We start from the raw sequence: 7049 nt of genomic DNA, 5'->3' as shown, positions 1-7049 counted from the left end.
TTAATAGAGGATGTTTCTTAACAGGTTACCAGGTGATTTTATTTAACTTCGTGCCATGGAAAGTCTCAGCTGTCTATTTCCATCAAACCCCCATTAATGAAGCAGGACATTTTTCTTCAGGCTTCTTGGCAATCCTAATGATGACCTTTGAATCTTTGATGATGACCTTTGAACCAAGGTCTGCTCTAGTCATGTTGAAGGGGAGCATAATAAGTAGTCAGCCGGAGCCTCCAGTGCTGCCTGCGTGTCAGGGGGGTTGTATCTAGGTGATTGAGATGCATTCCTAATTCAATGTAATCGCTACAAGATATATATAATCAGCCTGCTATATATGTTACCACTGCCATTCTGGGGTATTCTTTCCTTGATCTTTACTTTATGGCTTCACATGCTGAGTAGATAACTAGGCTTTCCCCTGACACTTTCGTCTCATGAGAATCTCTATCTGTCGCTGATCTTGGGGCGCCTCAACTTCAAAACTAATTTTTTCTCACATTTCTTGAGGAGAAGAAGATGAGAAGAATAGTTTGGATTTATACCCCACCTTTCTCTCCATAAGGAGACTCAAGTGGCTTACAAGCTCCTTTCCCAGTGGTGTAGTAGCTTTGCCACTTGAGCTGTGGAAGCTTATTTGGGGAATTAGATGAGCCTGTGTACTCCAATAAACGCCAGCTGGGTGACCTTGGGCTACTCATAGCTCTTTGGAGCACTCTCAGCCCCACTGACCTCATGGGGTGCTTGTTGTGGGGGGGGAATGAGATTGTAAGCCCCTTTGAGTCTCCTTACAGGAGAGAAAAGGGGGGTATAAATCCAAACTACTACTACTACTACTACTACTACTACTACTACTACTACTACTCCTTCTTCTTCTTCTTCTTCTTCTTCTTCTTCTTCTTCTTCTTCTTCTTCTTCTTCTTCTTCTTCTTCTTCTTCTTCTTCTTCTTCTTCTTCTTCTTCTTCTTCTTCCCCCCACAACACATACCCTGTGAGGTGGGTGGGGCTGAGAAAGTTCAAAAGAACTGTGACTAGCCCAAGGTTACCCAGCAGGAATGTAGGAATGTGGAAACACATCTAGTTCACCAGATAAGCCTCTGCCACTCAGGTAGAGTAGTGGGGAATCAAACCCGGTTCTCCAGATTAGAACCCACCCGCTCTTAACTAGGGAAAATGGGAGTGGGGACTAACACCGGAATAAAGGGGATAGCAAAAGCCAGGTTTGCCAGAACTGGCTTTTACATGCTGGGTGCTTCGATGCCTATCAATAAACACTACTGATCAACAATACAGAATCTGTTTATTGCTTCAAGATTCAACACTGTGCTGAGGAGTCATAAAGAGTCCTTTGCCCATAGGCCTGCTCAGTGGGCAATGTCAGTAAGCCTCAAACCAGGTGTGGTAACAAATAGCCTTTTTATGGTGCTGTATGTTTCCAGGCTGTATGGCCGTGTTCTAGCAGCATTCTAGAGCCGGGAAACCACACAGCACCCCAGTGATTCCGGTCGTGAAAGCCTTCGACAATACAATAGCCCTTTTGTTTAAGCCAAGGTCTGTTCCAGTCGTGTAGAATGGGACACATCGGGAGAACGCAGCCAAAGCCTCTCTTGCTGCTCACGGAAGTAAGGATTAAAGAGTCCTTTGCTCACCTTTCGGCTCATTGTGGCAGCATGAATGAGGCTCAGATTATGTATGTTGCGCTGAGAGAAACAAAACACTAAGGAAAATATTCACATGGAGCTATCCAGTGGTGGGATCCAAACATTTTAGTAACAGGTTCCCTCGCCAGCCCCCCCTCAGCAAAGGGGGCAGAGGCGTACCTAGGCAAACCTGAGCCCTGGGCAAAAACTGAGTTGGATGCCCCCACCATGGGCAGCCACCCCACCATGACCCCCCCAATTTTTTTTGCACCAGGTAATTTCTAAATCATCATCACATTATAGAAAATGCCCCAACTCACAAATCTGAACACAGCCATGGTGAAACACACAGGTTCTTTGATAGAGACTGGTGAGATAAAAGGTCCAAAAGGCTGAGAATCAATGAATTGCAGTACCTGAAAGGGATTAACCCAGTTCAGGGAGTTACATTATTAGTCGCAATTGCTACATGGAACCTTCACATTCAAAGGCAGTCTGCCTCTCGGGGAGGCGAGGGCGTGGAGATGGAAAAGCGGACCCAATTAGTAACTCCCTCTCGGCACACACAAATAATTAGTAACCCACTCTCGGGAACTGGTGAGAACCTGCTGGATCCCACCTCTGGAGCTATCTTATATTGAATGAGGCCATTAGTCCATCAAGGTAAGACTAGTAGCCGCTCTCAAGGGTTCTCAGGCTGAGCTGAAATCTTTCATATCCCAGCTTCTGCTGGTAATTAACCCTGGGACATTTTGCACACAAAGTAAATACTCTGCTACTGAACTGTGGCCCTTCCCCACGGTAGTGACATCAGCCCTTAATTGTTGGAAAGCTTTCAAACTCCACATCAGGTTTTTGTGTGTGGAGGGTGGGGTTCAGTGCAAACACCAGAGGTGGGGTGGGGAAACCCTTCTTTGAAGGCCCCAGATCTGCACCTTGTTGGAGCCACGGAAGTGAAGGATGCGCTACGTGCAGCCGAATGGGAAAGGAGGAGAGATGCCCCTGCATTTCTTTCAAAAAGCTCTGATCTACCTGCAGCGCTCTTTGCCAGAGGCAAAGCAGAGGTTATACGCAGGGTTAGGTGTATTCTGCAACGTCACCATCACATTGCAGAAATCAGCCCCAGCAAAGCAGCCTGACAATATTTGTTCCAGCGTTCGCGTTTGAGGAAGGAAGGTCCATCAATGGCCTTTAGCCATGAAGACTAAATGGAGCCTCCATGCTCAGAGACAGCAGTGGCGGGATCCAAAAATTTTAGTAGCAGGTTCCCATGATGGTGGGATTCAAACAGTGGCGTAGCGCCAATGGGGCTGGGTGGGACACGACGGGGGCGTGGGCGGGCATTCCAGGGGCGGGGCATTAATAATTTCTCTGTTACTGTAAAAAACTCTTACTGTAAAAAAAAAGTTCCTAATTTCCAGCTGGTATCTTTCTGTCCATAATTTAAACTCATTATAGCAAGTCCTATCGTCTACTGCCCACAGAAACAACTACTTCTCCTCTAATTGACTGCCTGTCAAATACTTAATACTTTCAAATACTTAATTTTGTTTCTAGAAATCAAAAGAAGGATACTTTCCTTAAACAAGAAACTTTACCATATTTCTAAAACATGTTTTTAAAACAGCCCAACAGAGAGAATTGTCCCGTTTTCTACCTTCGCTAACCAGCCACATAGGAAACAACAGGACTTTATGATTTTTGGACCTAATGGGATTTCTAACGGAAAAGCAGACCCAATTAGTAACCCCCTCTCGGCACACACAAACAATTAGTAACCCCCTCTCGGGAACTGGTGAGAACCTGCTGGATCCCACCTCTGAGAGACAGTAACTCTATGAAAATGGCCAAATTCTCACTGAAAATTTAATCTAGCTACAACCAAGTTTCAAAAGAATCGGCACCTTTTCATCCAGGTTCCAACATCCTCACTGCAGCATGTTTCTAGTGAAGACGTCTAGGCCTGCCCCTTGGGGGGTTGCTTGCTGTCAGGGGTGCAATTGTTAAGCTAGCAGCACCAAAATCTCAGAGTATCTTTAGAAGACCCTCCTGATGATACCACCCAGGCTTGGTGAAGTTTGGTTCATGGGGGCCAAAGGTATGGACCCTCAAATGTGTAGCCCCCATCTCCATTGGAGTGTTTTTTCCAAAAAGGTGCATATACAAGCAAGTCCTGGAAAATCCCGTGATAAGGCGGGAGGAGGAGGGCCAAAAGCAGGACTGATCTGTGTTCCACGGCTCGGCTGTGAAGAGATCTTGGAACCTGGATATTTTGGGTGACTATCCCAGGATTAATTGCCAGTGAGGAAATCACCAAAGAGTGCTAACAACAGGGGGAGGCCTTGACCTCCAGAAAAGGCACCTGGGTGGCTGTGGAGGGAAAAAAAGCTGGACTAGATAAGCCGCTGGTTCAATCCGATGCTTTTGCCTCCTCCCCCTTCTTCTTCTTCTTCTTCTTCTTCTTCCTCTTCTTCTCCTTCTCCTTCTCCTTCTCCTTCTCCTCCTTCTCCTCCTCCTCCTCCTCCTCCTCCTCCTCCTCTTCTTCTTCATCATCATCATCATCTTCATCATCATTGAGGGCCAACTTCACATGACACTTCCATGGCTGGGAATCCTGACGTGTTTTTGACAGCTGGCGTGAAGAAAAAAAAGGACCTTTAGAGGGTTACTGGGCTGTTTTGTTATTTTCCAGATAATATGTTATTTGCCTCCATGCCCTGAAAAGCTTAAACTGTCTATTCCCACACATTAAGCCTGTATTAAAGTGACAGGGCATTTTTCTCCAGATGCATTCACAACTCTAGCCTTTGGTGCTAAAAACAGGGGTGGGGGTGGGTCAAATCTCTGTGCCGTTTCTCAGGCCAGATTTGTCCTTGACTGCCCTTAGCAGCTGAGAAAAAAAGCTACACACCTGGATCATATCCTGCTTCTTCTTTTCATTGTTAGAGAAGAAGAACGTGGATTTATATCTCGCAGTGGCGGAGCGCCAAGGGGACAGGGGGGGTGCATCGTGCACCAGGCAGAAAATTGCCCCAGCCCCTCCCCCTTTTCCCCGCGACCCCCCGCGGCACCCCCCTGCGGTACACAAACACACCACCCCCTTTCCACACTTACCTACATTCCTTTTCTTTTTTTAGTACTTTTTGAGGCTGAAAAAAGCGGCCTATTTACAGTTCAGGCTAAAAACTGCATGAGGAACTGCAGTTCCCAGGAGACCTTGGGGCTCACAAGGTCTCCTGGGAAGTATAGTTCGTCAGGCGGTTTTTTGCCTGAACTGTGAAGAGGTTGCTTTTTTCAGCCTCAAAAAGTACTAAAAAAGAAAAGGAACGTAGGTAAGTGTGGGAAGGGGAGCGGGAGGGGAAGGGGGCGGGGTGTGTGTTCCACGAGGGTTGCCATGGGGGGGGGGGCGGAAAAAACACACTGCGCACTGGGTGCAGCTACGCCTCTGATACCTCGCCTTTCTCTCCTGTAAAGGCACTTAAGACAGCTTACCAACTCCTTTCCTTTCCTGTCCTCACAACAGACACCTTGTGAGGCAGGTGGGGCTGAGAGAGTTCAGAGAGAACTGTGACTGGCCCAAGGTCACCCAGCAGGAATGTAGGAGAGTGGAAGCAAATCTGGTTCACCGGATAAGACTCTGCCGCTCATATGGAGGAGTGGAGAATCAGACCTGGTTCTCCAGATCAGAATCCACCTGCTCTTAACCACTACACTATGCTGAGGGACCATAAGCAAAATCATGTTGTTATCCGCTGACTAAGGGTGGTTGATTTACCCTGGCATCTTCAAGTTAAGTATCTCCCTGGTATCAGGTGCTGGGGAAAACCCTTTCTCTGCCCAACCTGAGCTGCTTCCAACCTGAGCTGGCAGGACTGAGCTAGATTGATGAAGGCTGTGACTCAGTAGTACAAAGGCAACTTCATCTGACTCAAATTTAGTAGGAAGCTGTTTTAGGTCAAAGCAATCCCTCCTTTTTCATGATGGAGAAAGTAGGGTGGGGTTAAAAGGGCACTGAACTGAGATTTCCTAGGGAACCGAGGTTGTGTTTGCCAACAAAACCGCACAGGCACGCAACTGTATTAGTGGCACGACAGCAACGTCATGACCTCAAGTGCAGACTGGTACGGATGCCAACGTTGCATCAGGAGTCAGAGTTCAGGCTTGCCTATAAAGATTTTTTTTTAAATCAAAACACGCAATAAAAATTGTAGGCAGCCATACTGGTTCCTTTGGCAATCTTAAGACATTGGCGCGACATGTAACTTATGAGAAGACGTCTGTTTGCACTTAGCCCGGTTGTTGGGAATTTTTTCTATAAGCTGCATTTGATAGCTTAAGGCTTGATATGTTGAGTCCTTTCTAAGCAAGTCCATAAAATCTATGCCTTGCTGAAGAAACTGCCCGCTGCAAAACAGGGGTCATCCAGGGGTCATCCAGGGGTCAACCACACGTTGATCATTGTGGCTGTTCTACTTAATTGGCACTTACCTGGAATACATTCGTCCGGGTCTTCATCCTGTGTACGCTTTGGTAACCTACTGCTAATTTTTGCATTCTGATTTTTTTCCCCTAAGAGGACATTTATATTCCTTGTTGGCTGCTTAGGAGATATATGTGCATGTACGTACAATTGTCTGTCTTCTTGTTTGTTTGTTTTTTGATACACGGTTGTTACACCTTTATTTATTAAATTGAGCACTTTGCATCTCATTATGGTTGCCAGTAGCTCGGGTGTCGTTGGTGTTCTTTGGTTCAATTAGCTGGCTCCGCTACACACACACACCCCTTTTTCTGTTTGGTGTTTTGCTTAACAACCAATCTGACAAAGAATTCTAAGGGACTAGAAATCCCTTTCTAATTTGTGATGCACGATGCACTAATTTGTGATGCACGATATAGAAATCAAGGATGCGGGGGCGCTGTTCTGAATTGGTCACCCCTTTTTGACATATGCACGCAAGGAATTCCAGGGAGTTGAAGACCTGGCATTCTTGCTGAGGATCCCGTGTCATTTGTTACCCTGGAATACCTGCTCCGTCACTCACGTCATCCTCAGTGTTTACTCATTCAAGGGATTAAGTGAAAACTATGTCACCCCACCTAACAAGGGTTTCCAAATCCACATATGTTGACATGCAGCTAGAAGGGACAGTTTGCAGGCGCCCAGCGAGCTGTAAAGGTGCAACCCCAATGCCAAGTCCCCTGACAGAGGGCCAAGGTTCTCAAATCCTCGTATGTTTGATGATATTGAAGTATGAGCAGGGGCGTAGCTGCCAGGGGGTAGGGCGGGGCATTTTGCCCTGGGCGCGTTCTGGTGAATGGGCGTTCCGGGGGCCAGCGCGGGCGCAGGGCACACATATGCTCCGGGCACAATTCCCCCTCACTACGCCAGAGGCATTCCTCCCATTGGGCAAA

The sequence above is a fragment of the Sphaerodactylus townsendi genome, linkage group LG03 (genome assembly GCF_021028975.2).
Source record: "Sphaerodactylus townsendi isolate TG3544 linkage group LG03, MPM_Stown_v2.3, whole genome shotgun sequence".
NCBI lineage: Eukaryota > Metazoa > Chordata > Lepidosauria > Squamata > Sphaerodactylidae > Sphaerodactylus > Sphaerodactylus townsendi.
The sequence above is the reverse complement of the archived record's forward strand: the minus strand, read 5'-3'. Positions refer to the sequence as shown.